Genomic DNA, 15814 nt, shown 5'->3' with positions numbered 1-15814 from the left:
TAAAACAAATTTAATCGAAGATAAAAATAAAGTTATAAACACTGCCAATTGTTTCTATTTCCATGGTTGCACTTGTAAAGAATCTTCATTTTCGAATGTCACTGTCAGTTCGAAAATTAATAGTTTTTATCAGAATAAAATATGGCTAATTTAACTCAACAAGTAAGTGAACTGTTTAATGCCAAATACCCGAACCATCCTATTTCTCAGTCAACAGTTAGTACAATAGAGCACAAATTCATAACTTCAGGTCATGTTAGGGATTTGCCAAGATCAGGTCCTCCAAAAATGTCTGAAGAAACAACATTAAACGTTATGCTCTCCGTCGAAGAAAATTCAAACAATGCAACTTCACAAATTACAGTTGATAATAATATAGACGCAGTAAGACGCACCTTGAAAGCAAATGAATACCATCCTTATAAAATTAGACTAATACACGAATTAAATGAGGACGATCCTGATCGAAGAAACCAATTTTGCGAGCAAATGATGAACATTTGCAATAATAACCGTCAGTTTGTGTTACCAAGTTTTGTTTTCGGATGAAGCAACTTTTTGTTTAAACGGTGTTGTAAATCGGCAAAATTGTCGGTCCTGGTCAGTGTCAAATCCACACTGGGCAACTGAGGCTCATACACAGTACCGTAAATCTATTAATGTTTATTGGGCTGGTATCGTGGAAAATAAAATAATAGGGCGGAAGAAAACTTAACAGGACAACGCTATTTGAATTTTCTTCAAGAAGATCTTATCCCTGCTTTGGCTGCCCTATACCCAGACGAACAAGACCAGACAGTGTTCCCAGGAGATAGATAGGACGAAGAGGGCCAATAGAGTGGCCGGCCAGGTCACCAGACCTAAATCCCTGCGACTATTTTCTATGGGGGTACCTGAAAAGTAAAGTTTATATTGAGAAGCCAAACAACGTAGAAACCGTCTTGCTTTCTGCCAAGAAGTAAATGGGGATCATTTCAAACACTTGATATATTAATAAGAGTTTTTACAGTTTATAACATTTTATCCTCCATTCTATCTTAATTTGTAAATAGACGTACTTACTAGCTTTCTTGTTGGTTAAACGCAAATATTTTTGAAACAGTTGAGTTTTGAAATAAGGTGTGTTACACGAATCTTGCTTGGAATTTCGCCTTTATTTCATAAATGCAATAAAAAATATAGCATTCCATTTAAAAAAATGACCGATGACGTCATTATTTTTTTGTTCCACCCTGTATACAAAAATTTATGTGAAATAATGCGCAACTTAAAATAGAAATCGACGGGTTCGAGCGTTTTCTCAAAAATTCATGTCTCTAATTTTTATCGAATTTATGCGGAACGTTAGGCGGTCACTGTATAAATAGGAAAATAATTAAAGGAAAGTCTATATATTTCAAGAAATCGGATCACTGTTTTGTTTTCCTCGAAAAGCCAGCATTTTTTGCCTCGTGTTTAATTTTGGTTACTTATTACTGTAATTGTATTGGAAACTGGGATTGGTATTTTTAATGAGACCCAGACAGTAGAAATATGTTGTAGGGACACCCAAAGGTTTCCTCTTTTTGGAAATATAAAGGTCCAACGCAGGTATCCGTTAATTTCTTTAAAAAATCCAATGGATGCGATGACACAAATGTTACAAAAGTAGACCACCATAGGACCTGATAAAAATCGTCTACTAGACGAATAATTTGTCAATGCAAAGATATATACACTGAACAGCAAAAATACGGAACAAATTTAATAAAAATAAAATAATATAGTGTTCGAAAAAACGTTCGCACACGTCCATTAATATTTTTGATTGCGCATTCAAGAGCTACAACTTGCCTTCTCATTTATCCAACCCTGATTCTATAAATAATTATTTTGGATCACATCTACAGAATGTTTCTATACCAAAGGTACTGAAAAAATCAACTTTTACAAAAATAATATACATGGAACGAAAACTTATCTTTTAATTTTACTCTTTCCACTACAGAAGCTACCTATCCATAAAGCTATACACTCAATAAAAACAAATGCGCAAGGTATGGATAATATACCTGTTTCCATGTTAAAGTTATGTAGCCCCTTCTTAGACAGATGTATTCTACATATTATAGTCAATTGCTGTATTGAACAACAATATTTTCCCAATTCTTGGAAAACGGCAATTGGCAAACCATTAGCGAAAATTAGGAATTCTGCATCTTTATCAGATCTTCGAATTGTAAGCATTTTGCCAGTACTTTCAAAGGTATTTGAAAAAATCTTATACGATCAGATGTAAGTATGCGTTTGTGACCGATCATCATATTATTCTGGATAACCAACGTGGCTTCCTCAAGAACTCTAATACATCTACTGCCCTAGCATCGGTTACAAATAGCATTATCGAGTCAAACGATAAGGGACTGGGCAGCCTTTTGGTCTTATTAGATTATTCAAAGGCTTTGGACCATTCACTTCTTTGCGCCAAACTTCACTATTACGGGTTTAGGGATGAGTCCGTAAACATTATTTCTTCTTTTCTGAGTGATCGATCCCAAAAAGTTTCGTACAATTGCTCTGAAACTATAAAAATTCGATCTGGTGTGCCTCAAGGATCAATTCTGTCTCCGCTACTTTTTATATTATACCGGGTGGCGCATCGAAAACGAAACAGAGCCAATTACGGGCAGTCCATTAACTTTTTAAAAAAACGCTCGGACCCGTCGATTTTATTTTCGAGGGGGACACTTAATAATTACAAAATCACTTTCCCACCTACAACCCCCTAAGCGGGGGTGGCACTACCCCTAAAATCTTAAATGGGAAGGGGGGTCGAGTGATACCTCATTGGAAAGGTCTTTTAATTCTCTTTACAAGGGTACTTGGTTTGACGCAATTTAAATAAGTACTTTTTAAAATTTTCGCATTTAAACCTTACAAGGTAATTTTCAATATTTTTACTTTATCATAGACTACTAAAGGTACTTTTAAGAAAAACTATGCAGTAGAACAAAACCATCAAGTATTATGAAATTATGAGATACTTCCAGGGGTGTGAGATCTGGGGATCTGGCAGGCCATTCCCTCCTACCTATCTATTGTCGGGAAAATACCGCATTCAAATATTCGCGTAACTTACGATCAAAATGGGGTGGGGTACCATCCTGTTGAAACCAAACAGATCTATTTGGCATATTAAGCTGATTTGGATTAGGGAAAAGAAAGTGCGAGAGTTTGAATTTGAGAAGTCATTTTGAAGAAATTTTAAATATATAGGTCTCCGGTAAGACTTTGATCGAACAAAAAAGGTCCAATAATTTTATTATTGGATTATCCAATGGGGATTATTCCAATACCTAAAATTTTGCTTATTTATCGTACCATTTAAACAGAACGTGGCTTCAGCACTAAATAATATCTGCCGATGGAACAATGGATTTAACTCACACATTTCCATGACATTTTCAGAAAATTCTAATGTGCGATCAGGATCATCATGGTTTAGCTTATACAGTAATCCAAGTTTGTATGGATGATACTTTTCTTTCTTTAATACACGTAAAATTGTTCCTTGGCTAACAACATTATTTTAGGCTACTTCAAAAGATGAAATATGGGGATTATCTTCCATTTCTGATAAAATACTCAATCTTGTATTTTGTCACTGTCCCTATTTCTCTAACTTTCTTTTTGTAATGGGCCTTTTCGGCTATTTTAAATTAAAGAAATTACAAACTTCTTCTAGATTTTTTTTATTTATCTCCGTATCCAATAAAAATAAAAATTTTAATTCGTTGAGTTTCGTTTAAAAGAACCATAATATTTACTTTAAATACGCACTGACACAAGTTATATTATACCTTAAGTACCTTAAGTGCTTGTTTTTGATTAGATACTTAAACATTTTTAAGTGCATTTGTTCTATATTTTTGAACATGGAAAAAAAGGAATTAAAAAGTAAGAATAGAAGAGTATACAGGATGTTCACCTTCAGGACCACGGCTACATGAGACACCCTGTATACAAAATTTTTGTTGAAAAAAATGCGCAATCAAAAATATTAATCGACGTGTGCCAGCGTTTTTTCGAACACGTCCTTATTTGTTTTTTATTGAATTTGTTCCATATTTTCGTCGTTCACTATAACCCTAAATAGCACGTCTAAATGCCTTTTAGATGAAGTCATCCATTTAATGAGGCATATTATGAGGTTATTGGGTTTAATGTTAAATTGGGGAATTTCTTTTTTTTCAGATGGAGGAGAAGATATCAACAGGCATTTAAAAATCCATTTTCCAACACTAAAAACTCAATTTTCTTAAACATTTTACCACCTAAAACATACACTATAACCCTTATTAAATAACTTGACTTTATTTTTTATCCAGGCATGTCATCATTACTCAATAAACCTCAATTATTTCATTTCCAACACCGAAACTTTTGAGATAAGAGTTCTGTCTGAGTCTATAAACACTTTAATATTTATTTTGTATGTATAGTCTTTAAGATATTCAATACTTTATAGGCACAATGACGCGCTTGATCACCAATTGCTGAATCCTTTAATGTTTCATTTATTTTTTTAATTATTGCGCATAACTAACACTAGAAGCAAAGTAGACATAGACACGGCAAACTTACTAGGCACTTTTGGTTTGTCAAGAAGTGTCTGAGAAGTTATGATCTATGTATAGCATGAAAAAATAGGTATTTAAATTTGCTACTGTTTAAATTCATAATGAATAAACATATGGGCAGTATTATCTCCTCAGAGGGAAAATGTACCCCATTGCAGCAGAAGGTTTCAACACTACTATAACAGCAAATAAAATTATTGCATGTCATGTGACAATTCAAGCAACACCGGCACATGGACTATTCGCGGCACATCAAAGATTCTAATAGATCTCTGAACTGAACTAAAACTGCTTATTCTGAAATTGCAATAAGAGAAATAAAGCAAAAAGAGATGTCCTATGGCAAAGATATTGCACATAATTTAGCCTCGAATAATCTACAAATCGATGTTTAAAATATAAATAGCAATAGGAATTATAAAATCTAATACAAAGGAAGAAATAAACAGGCTATTGAAATAAAATCAGGACCTAAAATTGATGCCAATATATCAGAAAAAAAACCTCGTATTAGAAGGTATACAGCAGAGGGCATTGAAACTGAAATTATACAACAAACCAATTGGATACAACAGGAAAAGCCACTTACATTAAATTAATGAAAGAAAATGCAAAACTATCCTCTAAAAGTGTTCAAATTTCTGGTAAGACATCACCATCATAGTACTGAATGTCTTGTACAATAGGTCTATGCATAGACCGAAAAAAATGCCTTTACTCATGTCCAACTTAGGTGAAAGGGAAATTACCAATTTGAAAAACAACTTGTTCAAATTTTTGTATGAGTTAGAACCCTATACAGCATTAAAGAGTTAAACACTAAGTAAGACTCATGTGATCAATTTATTATTAGTCATTTTCTGAATATGTTTAAATCTGTTTAAAATTAAAGAAGTTATCTATCTATTAAAAAAATAATTAATTCAGGAGTTCCATAAATGCAAAGGATATAATCATTATAGGCAACCCTATATTAGAGAACCCTTAATAATAAAATATTTAAAAAATGCCATTTATCATCCATATATAAACAAATATCAGCGTGCACATGAATATTTAAAAATTATTTATTGCCACGTTTATTATTTACAACAGATTTTTTTCCTACCGTAGGTTACATTAGCGGTACCACATAAGCGTTTTGGAATTTTAATGAGTCTTTGATAAAGATTTCATTGTCTACGTCGTGTTATGATTTATATATATTTTTTTTTGTTAATAATTGGTTTAATTACCAAGGTGTGTCAGGGCAATTACAATTAAAATACTAATTGAGTAAATAATGATTCCTTGCCACTAGCGGCTATTCAGACTTATTCAATATCAAGTGAAATATGATCCCTGTATAAATCAATAACAAATATTAATAATAATTAATACATGGGTTTCGCTTTAATTTAGAGCATCCTCAGAACTTTTCACGTTATTAAAGTATTTGACTTTTGGTGGTGGTAAGCTCGTTATGGACAATCATTCTTTGAACTTGTAAAATTTTATTTGGATCTTTTATTTCAAGATCATAAATACGACGCAACTAGTTTCATAGTTTTATTTTTATAAGAGTGCTGTAAAGACCTTGTGAACTCCCAAGAGTTTTTTATATTGTTTTGTATATTTATATATTTTTTTAATTATGACTGTTTCAGCACCATTATTTGTATTTTTAATTATGGTTATTAGGACAGGACAGTTCTAATTTATCTATATTTTTTTAGCTTTGCTTAAAACAATTTTGTTAGAAACAATAAAGCATTTTTTGATCTGATATATTATAAGTTTGTATTTATTATTATGCTTTGTCCACAAGATGTAATTATCTTTTGATAATAAAGCTTATTTTGAATTTGGGTAATAATTATTAAGAGTTGTAGAATACTTACACATCTTTTGATACCAAATAAATCTTTTATATAATTTAATTTAATGGCAAGGTATTCCTGGACGATAAGGTATGTTAATGGTAAAACTCTTTAATGATTCAAAAACTGATTGAAATGGATGAAAATGAGCGTAAAACTAAACCCAACCAAAACGGCTCTATCTTAAAGAATTTTCGACTTATTTGGAACCTTTTGTTGTCAAAACCATCCACTAAGGCTCCCTTATAATGATATAAATAAATTACAAGCAGTATGTAATTTATGCTCTAAAATATAGGTAAATTTTGAAAAGTTTAAACCCATTTTTTGTTCGACTACATTAATTGCTCTAGGTCCTGGCCTACAAGAAAGGGTCATATATAAAAATGATTTTTAAAAAAATTCACTAGTTTAGAGTGAAACCTACATATAGATGCCTAAAAGAGAGTTTATATTACCATTATAGATATGAAATGGAAAGAAATGAGCCTAAAACTGAACCCAATCAAAATTGCTCCATTTCAGGGAATTTTCACCTCACTTTTGCTGAAAATAGGGTCTAAATCAAAGACCCTTAGAGATACAAGAAACAATAATATATCCCTCATATAAAGCTGATTCAAATTAACGTTAAAAAATCGATGGATAATGAAAATGGGGGTTAAATAAAAATAGATTTATCTCAAAGAACTTTAACCGAACCCCAATCTGCCCTTATATTGATCTTAAAAAAAATATATTAAAAGTTGTCCAGTTTTTGATACCATATATTTAATATAATTTTATTTTATGGCAAGGCATTCCAGGACGATAAAGTGTTTTAATGGTAAAATTCCTTGATGAATGAACTTAACCCTTTGAATATTAATTCAAACACTTGAAGAAATCGATGTAGATGCTGCTATGATCAGATTATCTTGTTGCTATAATACATGTAGCAAAAGGTAGAGTAACAATTATTAATGCTCATAAATCTGAATGGTTTGACATAACATCAGGTGTGCCACGAGGCAGTCATCTGTGTCCATTATTCTTTATAATTTTTATGAATGCTATAATAAAATTCTGCTTTTTGCAAATAATTTGAAAATATACTCATAAATCGAGTGACTGCATTAAAATCCAATATTACTGCCTGAAAAATCAACTCTTTCTAAATTCATCGAAGGGTTTTTGTATTTCTTTTAGCAAGAATATTATTAAAATAATATCGACCTACTTTATAAATAAAAGTAATTTGGAAAAAGTGGTAGAAATCAGGGTAATCCTGGATGAAAAATGAACTTTTAGAGTACACAAGTGATAAGCGAATCAAACAGAATGAGACAATCCTAGGACTAATTATCTCTTTGTATAATGCCTTTGTTCTCGGTTAACTTTCTGTTCATCAAATCAAATGTACAACGTCAATGTTGTGGTGGAATATAAAACAAATATACCAATAAATAACCATAATTATTCCACAATAAGATCTAGATTTACAATTTGAACTCTTAAAATCAGAAGAAATGTCACCGATCTATTACAAGGACCAGAGACTTGTTTGCAGCTGATTTTTATCGAGCCAACATGGTACAGAATTCTCCAATTTCTAGTAGATTTCAAAATATATTTAACTATCATCACAATTTTCTGAAATCGGATATTTTTAATACGCTTTCTGTATTAAGTTCTAATCAATATTTTTTAGTATTCATTTCATTTTTAATATCTCTACATAATATTATGCATGTAGTGTACAGAATATTTAGTAAACCTATCATAACTTCATTATACAGTGCTTTTCTTTATGTGCCATCTCTTTATTTTTTGAATGGATCAATACTGAAACTTGAAGTAATGCAGTTGATGAATGAAGCCCCGCATAAAAAAAAGTCTCAAGGTGTCATATCGGGCGAGCGAGCTGGCCATTCCACGGGTCCTCGACGGCTATTTGAAGCAAAAGGTGTACGAAACTGAACTTGTTTCAGTATTGGATTTACGACAAATAATAATGAACATTTGTAGAAATATCGATGTTAGTATATTCGAAAATGTTCGGTGTGAAATTTCGAACCGACTGTTCTTGTGTCAAAAAGTTCAAGACAACCATTTCCAGCATCTTCTCAATGTATTTATTCGATATATCAGGTTAAATGTTAATGTATTCACGTATTTATTAAATGTACCACCACTTTGTAGTATGTAAAGATATTGAATTTATATTCTAGGGTTATAAAGTACTCGTCAGGAGCTTCAAAATGATGTGCCACCCTTTCCATTTAATTTTTTTTTCGAAGATGGCGCCCAGCAGCCATCTTGAAATTTTAATCTAGCGATTTTGCTTAAAAACATAGAATTCATTCATCAATCGCATTACCTCAAATTTCAATATTTTGAATTGATCCGTTCAAAAAATAAAGACATTGGGAGACATTAAAGAAAACCTCTGTATATGCATAGGGGATCCTTTTTTGGTACTGTATGTAACCAGAATTTGTAGTAAATAAATAAAAGTAAACATGAAGGAGATGTATGTAAGTCCCTTGATAACTAAAAAATTTCTTACAGAAAATTTGTGAGTGATTAATAAGTGTTATAGGGTGATTCCCACCGCACATTTTCATAGCAATATTTTAGATCTACGATATTGAAAATTTCATAAAAATTAACTTTAAGAAAGGAGGTTTCTGTGACTACCCAAAGACGCGCCTCCTGAATATTCAGAAAATAATCCGAATGTTCCAATAACGATGTAAATTGTATCAAGGTGTATCTTGAAATTGCGATGGGATTCTTACATTAACGTGGTGGTTAATGTTCCTCAGTTCATCTAAGAACTCTTACGGTTTTATATTTATTGTCGTCCGAGATCCGTGTGCTGTTACATGGCAAAAACCCTAAAACAATTATGACACTATTCTAGTTTTAATTTTTTTGAACTTTACCGCCTTGTGGTGGGTAGGTAAAGTAGTTTTTAAATAAGTGGGTCTCCGAATGGTTCTTCTTATGCGTAGACGAATAGACGCAACAGGCACAAGCCAAAGTAATTTTGCACTTGAAATTGATGCGGTGTTTCCTAGACTACTTTCAGCATTTTGAAGATCCAGGAGATTTCTGTAAACGCCCCTAAAATTTTAGAATTTATTGGAAAAGGGAAATATGAGTGGGCTTGACATTAACACACTGTAAATTTACTTTCTTTTTTTTATAAATATAAAGAAAAAGAGAAAATGATTTTAACTTGCAAAAAATTTGATTTCCACATACCTGAAAGCCTGCAAAAAACGATAATTTAGTTATAGATGCCTGGAAAAGCCTTTAACTGCCCGGACTAGTTTCCCACAATTGGCATTTTTGTGATGCGCACAAAAAAAAAATTAGTAACCTAAAACGACCATAAATGAGAGAACAATTTAATCTGTTCCAGTTCAGTTCAAACGTTCCTCGACTAATAAGAATGCCCCAGATTAATTAATATTACCCTCACACAACCCGCCATTATGATGATCGTCTGGGTGCACCCCTCTTGCCCTCTCTCTCTATACAATCAAATAACTCGTTTCAGCAGGACATTGAGGGACTGCTGCATTCCTCTACGAATGGTCGCAAGGTTAACTGTTACACCTGCTTAATTTATTTAATACTTAATATTGGATACAGCACACATACTTCTTTTGTACCATCGGTTCGCGGAACTGTATCAAACGGACCCGTATTGACGATATGGCCGCGCGCTGGTTCCTGGTATAACTTGCTCGCTCTTGTTTTCGCTTCTTTGTCTTGGGTCTTTTTAATGTTCTCTCTCTCTCTCTCATGGGTACTGCTGTAAAGAAAATTAATTGATGGTATTATTGAGAGTTGGTACTAAAGTACAGGTTGTTTGAGGAATATAACAGCGAAATTCCCTACATGTTTAATCCACAATGGACGTAAATAGAGAAGATTTCCTGAAAAATGGATTTGCAAGAAAAGTCATACATTAAATGATATATGATTTTAAGTAGTCAGAACACCTTATAATTTTAACCTTGATTTATCCTAACGAATGACACTTGTTTAGTCTATCCTTATAAACTAGAAGAGTAAGTTTGGAAACTTAAAGTCTCAAATTATTCTTTTTCCAGGCGTTCAGGTAAGTGGAAGCTGTTTTTTTTTCCCTCTAATTAAAATCGTTTTCTCTTTTTTAAAATATTGGAAATCCCTTTCAATTGTGTGAAGTCATTTTCAATATCCCAGGATATCCCTTCAGAAAGTACCGAAAGAAACGTCTTCAAAATTCAATTGAAAGTATTGAAGAATTTAAGGGCCTAAACATTTGCTAAATCTCGACTTTGTGCTCGGTTTTTTGGACATATTTTTCTCTCAGTTCTTTAATATAGTCGCTATCATTCTAAAATTGTGTTTTTCTAGTTTAGTTATTCCAATCACATACAAATACTAGCTATCGGGAAAATTCCAACGGTTTTCTCTTAGTTTCGTCATTCTGAATCCAACGAGACCATCCGCAAGGTCGTAGCTTTTACGATAGCCGAGATATGGCATTTTTGATGCCCATTTTTGGCCTCAAAAACGGACGTGGAAAACGACTTTTTCACGATTTTCAAAGTGCTCTCATTCCCTTAGTTCTGCTCGGATCCTGTTATAACCCGGTGTTTTCGTAATCTAGGTGACCCAAATAAGACGCTGGTATACTTAGTTTGATTTTGAAAAAAATCAATTTTTGGTGAAAAAATTCGATACGGGGGGGTATACCCTAAAAATGAAAAACTCCAAATTTTAAAGGTCGATATCTCTGCGTCTATGGGACCTATCGGGAAAATTCCAACGGGTTTCTCTTAGTTTCGTCATTCTGAATCCAACGAGACCATCCGCAAGGTCGTAGCTTGTACGAAAGCCGAGATATGGCATTTTTGATGCCCATTTTTGGCCTCAAAAACGGACGTCGAAAACGACTTTTTCAGGATTTTCAAAGTGCTCTCATTCCCTTAGTTCTGCTCGGATCCTGTTATAACCCGGTGTTTTCGTAATCTAGGTGACCCAAATAAGACGCTGGTATACTTAGTTTGATTTCGAAAAAAATCAATTTTTGCTGAAAAAATTCGATACGGGGGGGTATACCCTAAAAATGAAAAATTCCAAACTTTGAAGGTCGATATCTCAGCTTCTATGGGAGCTATCGGGAAAATTCCAACGGTTTTCTCTTAGTTTCGTCATTCTGAATCCAACGAGACCATCCGCAAGGTCGTAGCTTTTACGAAAGCCGAGATATGGCATTTTTGATGCCCATTTTTGGCCTCAAAAACGGACGTGGAAAACGACTTTTTCAGGATTTTCAAAGTGCTCTCATTCCCTTAGTTCTGCTCGGATCCTGTTATAACCCGGTGTTTTCGTAATCTAGGTGACCCAAATAAGACGCTGGTATACTTAGTTTGATTTTGAAAAAAATCAATTTTTGCTGAAAAAATTCGATACGGGGGGGTATACCCTAAAAATGAAAAATTCCAAACTTTGAAGGTCGATATCTCTGCGTCTATGGGAGCTATCGGGAAAATTCCAACAGGTTTCTCTTAGTTTCGTCATTCTGAATCCAACGAGACCATCCGCAAGGTCGTAGCTTTTACAATAGCCGAGATATGGCATTTTTGATGCCTATTTTTGGCCTCAAAAACGGACGTGGAAAACAACTTTTTCAGGATTTTCAAAGTGCTCTCATTCCCTTAGTTCTGCTCGGATCCTGTTATAACCCGGTGTTTTCGTAATCTAGGTGACCCAAATAAGACGCTGGTATACTTAGTTTGATTTTGAAAAAAATCAATTTTTGGTGAAAAAATTCGATACGGGGGGGTATACCCGAAAAATGAAAAAACCCAAACTTTGAAGGTCGATATCTCAGCTTCTATGGGAGCTATCGGGAAAATTCCAACAGGTTTCTCTTAGTTTCGCCATTCTGAATCCAACGAGACCATCCGCAAGGTCGTAGCTTGTACGATAGCCGAGATATGGCATTTTTGATGCCCAATTTTGGCCTCAAAAACGGACGTGGAAAACGACTTTTTCAGGATTTTCAAAGTGCTCTCATTCCCTTAGTTCTGCTCGGATCCTGTTATAACCCGGTCTTTTCGTAATCTAGGTGACCCAAATAAGAAGCTGGTATACTTAGTTTGATTTCGAAAAAAATCAATTTTTGGTGAAAAAATTCGATACGGGGGGGTATACCCTAAAAATGAAAAATTCCAAACTTTGAAGGTCGATATCTCAGCTTCTATGGGAGCTATCGGGAAAATTCCAACGGGTTTCTCTTAGTTTCGTCATTCTGAATCCAACGAGACCATCCGCAAGGTCGTAGCTTTTACGATAGCCGAGATATGGCATTTTTGATGCCCATTTTTGGCCTCAAAAACGGACGTGGAAAACGACTTTTTCAGGATTTTCAAAGTACTCTCATTCCCTTAGTTCTGCTCGGATCCTGTTATAACCCGGTGTTTTCGTAATCTAGGTGACCCAAGTAAGACGCTGGTATACTTAGTTTGATTTCGAAAAAAATCAATTTTTGGTGAAAAAATTCGATACGGGGGGGTATACCCTAAAAATGAAAAATTCCAAACTTTGAAGGTCGATATCTCAGCTTCTATGGGAGCTATCGGGAAAATTCCAACGGGTTTCTCTTAGTTTCTTCATTCTGAATTCAACGAGACCATCCGCAAGGTCGTAGCTCTTCTAGAAGCTGAGATATGGCATTTTTGATGCCCATTTTTGGCCTCAAAAACGGACGTCGAAAACGACTTTTTCAGGATTTTCAAAGTGCTCTCATTCCCTTATTTCTGCTCGGATCCTGTTATAACCCGGTGTTTTCGTAATCTAGGTGACCCAATTAAGACGCTGGTATACTTAGTTTGATTTCGAAAAAAATCAATTTTTGGTGAAAAAATTCGATACGGGGGGGTATACCCGAAAAATGAAAAAACCCGAACTTTGAAGGTCGATATCTCGGCTTCTATGGGAGCTATCGGGAAAATTCCAACGGGTTTCTCTTAGTTTCGTCATTCTGAATCCAACGAGACCATCCGCAAGGTCGTAGCTTTCACGATAGCCGAGATATGGCATTTTTGATGCCCATTTTTGGCCTCAAAAACGGACGTGGAAAACGACTTTTTCAAGATTTTCAAAGTGCTCTCATTCCCTTAGTTCTGCTCGGATCCTGCTATAACCCGGTGTTTTCGTAATCTAGGTGACCCAAATAAGACGCTGGTATATTTAGTTTAATTTCGAAAAAAATCAATTTTTGGTGAAAAAGTTCGATGCGGGGGGGTATACCCGTAAATATACCGAAAAATGAAAAATTCCATACTTTGAAGGTCGATATCTCGGCTCATTTTATAATATATATTATATAAAATGAGTTCTTATTTTTAAAATGCGTCCAGGGTATAGGTTTTAGAAGAGCTCAAATCTCGACTATTTGATCGGTTTTTCAGACATATTCTCTCAGTTCTTTAATATCCTCAAGATCATTGTAAAATTTGTTTTTCTATTGAGATTTATTCAATTATGTATAAAAACACTCTATACTAAATAACCCCCTCTAGCGAAAAACGAGGAGTTCAAATGACAGCAAATAGAGATGTCAATGAGAAGATAATTTTATTATCTTATTATTTATTTATTTAATATTATTTATCTTATTATTCTTATTTATTTAGCATTGATTTTAATGAGTAAGACGGCAAAATATAGGGAATTAATAGACCTTTCAAACAAGGTATCACTCGACTACCCTTCCAATTTAAAATTTTTAAGGTGGTGGCTCTGGGGGTTAGGGGGATGATAGTATATCCCTAAAAAAATCATCATTTTGGTTCCCCCTTGTTACTATAGAAACGGTTTTAAGCATTTTTTTATATCTTTTACGGTTTAAAAATTATAAGCCACGGCTACTCTTGAAATTGTCATCCTGTATATAAAAACCAATAAAAGACTAGAGAACTACTAAAGAGGTCCCTCGCCATTATCACTGTCTCCGCCACTGTGTGTGATTCAACCTCGCCGCCGCGCATTCCGATAAACAAATACCTGATCGCGGCCCCCTTTGTCCCGTCCTGCACATAATTAAATCTAGTCCCCAGAACCATCTAACGTGAGAAAAAATCATCGGCCAAGACGACCATTCCCGATTTTTATCTGCTTAAATTATTGTACCAAAAACCATGTTGTGACACATGTTTTTTTCTGGTTGTTGTAATGGGGCCCTTTTCTACGACCGGCGGACCCATAGATTTCACTTCTATATGACCCCTTATACAATAATTACTGAATTATTACAGTGGTAAACATAACCTCACTAATGGTCTTGAGAGTTAGTAAATTTAACTTCATTTGATTGTAATTATGGGGAAACAATGCTGTGGATGCTGGTTTTTAAAGGAACTCAATTAGTACTAGTTTTATAAAGTATTTTATGTGTTTTAAGATAGTTTTAGGACCTAAGGATTAAAAGTGAGGTTATAATTTGGGTTGAGGCTATTGATGGGGTAATTTTGTCTTGTACGTTTGTGTTCCTATATTAATACCTACAAATTATGATTGTACATCAGGACTGTGGTTTTAATTAATATAACTCTTGGGAAAATTAAATAAATTCTAGTACATATCAGGTCCTATTAAGCCGGCTTGGGTAAGAAGTCCTGACAAAGATACTCACTTCTTCTGAAAATATGCCATCATAGTTTTATGCACTTTTTAAACTTCCTGGAAGATAAATTAAAAAAAACAAACGTTCACTGCACAAGAACTCGTATTTTTTAATTAATATTGGCACTTTTCCTCTACAATTTTCAAAATAACATAACCCTAGATTAATACTTCTGAAATCATAACCTAACCTAAAAACACATGGGTCATAACATAACCTTACTAATTATATTAAGAGTTGGCATATTTAAGTTTCTTTAACTGTAATTATGGGGAAACGGTGTTGCGTATGTGTGGTTTTTAAAGCATCCCAATATTTATAACGTATTATCAATAATTTTTTTAGATTTATGACTGAACAATTAAAAGTGAGGTTATAATTTGTATTCATTGTCATTGATGGGGCATTTATGTCCTACAAGTTTGTGTTCCTATATCTGTGGTTGTAATTAATATAATTGTGAAGAAAATTAGATAAATTTCTTTAGCATGTCTGATTTTTAAAGGAACTTAAGATGTACTAGTTTATTTGAGAATTTTTACTCATCTTATAGGTTTATGACCTGAGAATTAAAAGTGAGGTTATAATTTGTAGTAATCATTCATATTAATGGGGCAATTATGTGTAATATGTTAATGTTATCAAATAAATACCCAAAAATTATA

The 15814-nt window shown here is 33.7% G+C and overlaps 2 protein-coding genes across 2 annotated transcripts in view; one reads left to right on the top strand and one right to left on the bottom strand.

Annotated features, from left to right (window-relative positions):
• LOC126744311 (protein vestigial) overlaps positions 1–15814 on the top strand; it is an 80087-nt gene that overhangs the window by 797 nt on the left and 63476 nt on the right. The gene's annotated exons all lie outside the window — the stretch shown is intronic.
• Positions 1–15814, bottom strand: part of LOC126744301 (cell surface glycoprotein 1-like) — a 38657-nt gene that overhangs the window by 22616 nt on the left and 227 nt on the right. The window contains exons 2-5 of the mRNA XM_050451689.1: positions 10141–10283; positions 9942–10084; positions 9728–9845; positions 9259–9586 (exon numbers count right to left, since the gene is read on the bottom strand). The gene's annotated coding sequence lies outside the window, so the exon portion shown is untranslated. The remainder of the gene's footprint in view (positions 1–9258; positions 9587–9727; positions 9846–9941; positions 10085–10140; positions 10284–15814) is intronic.

Source organism: Anthonomus grandis, chromosome 13 (assembly GCF_022605725.1).
Source record: "Anthonomus grandis grandis chromosome 13, icAntGran1.3, whole genome shotgun sequence".
Taxonomy (NCBI): domain Eukaryota; kingdom Metazoa; phylum Arthropoda; class Insecta; order Coleoptera; family Curculionidae; genus Anthonomus; species Anthonomus grandis.
Note: the sequence above shows the minus strand (reverse complement) of the source record. Positions and strands in the feature narration are given on the sequence as shown.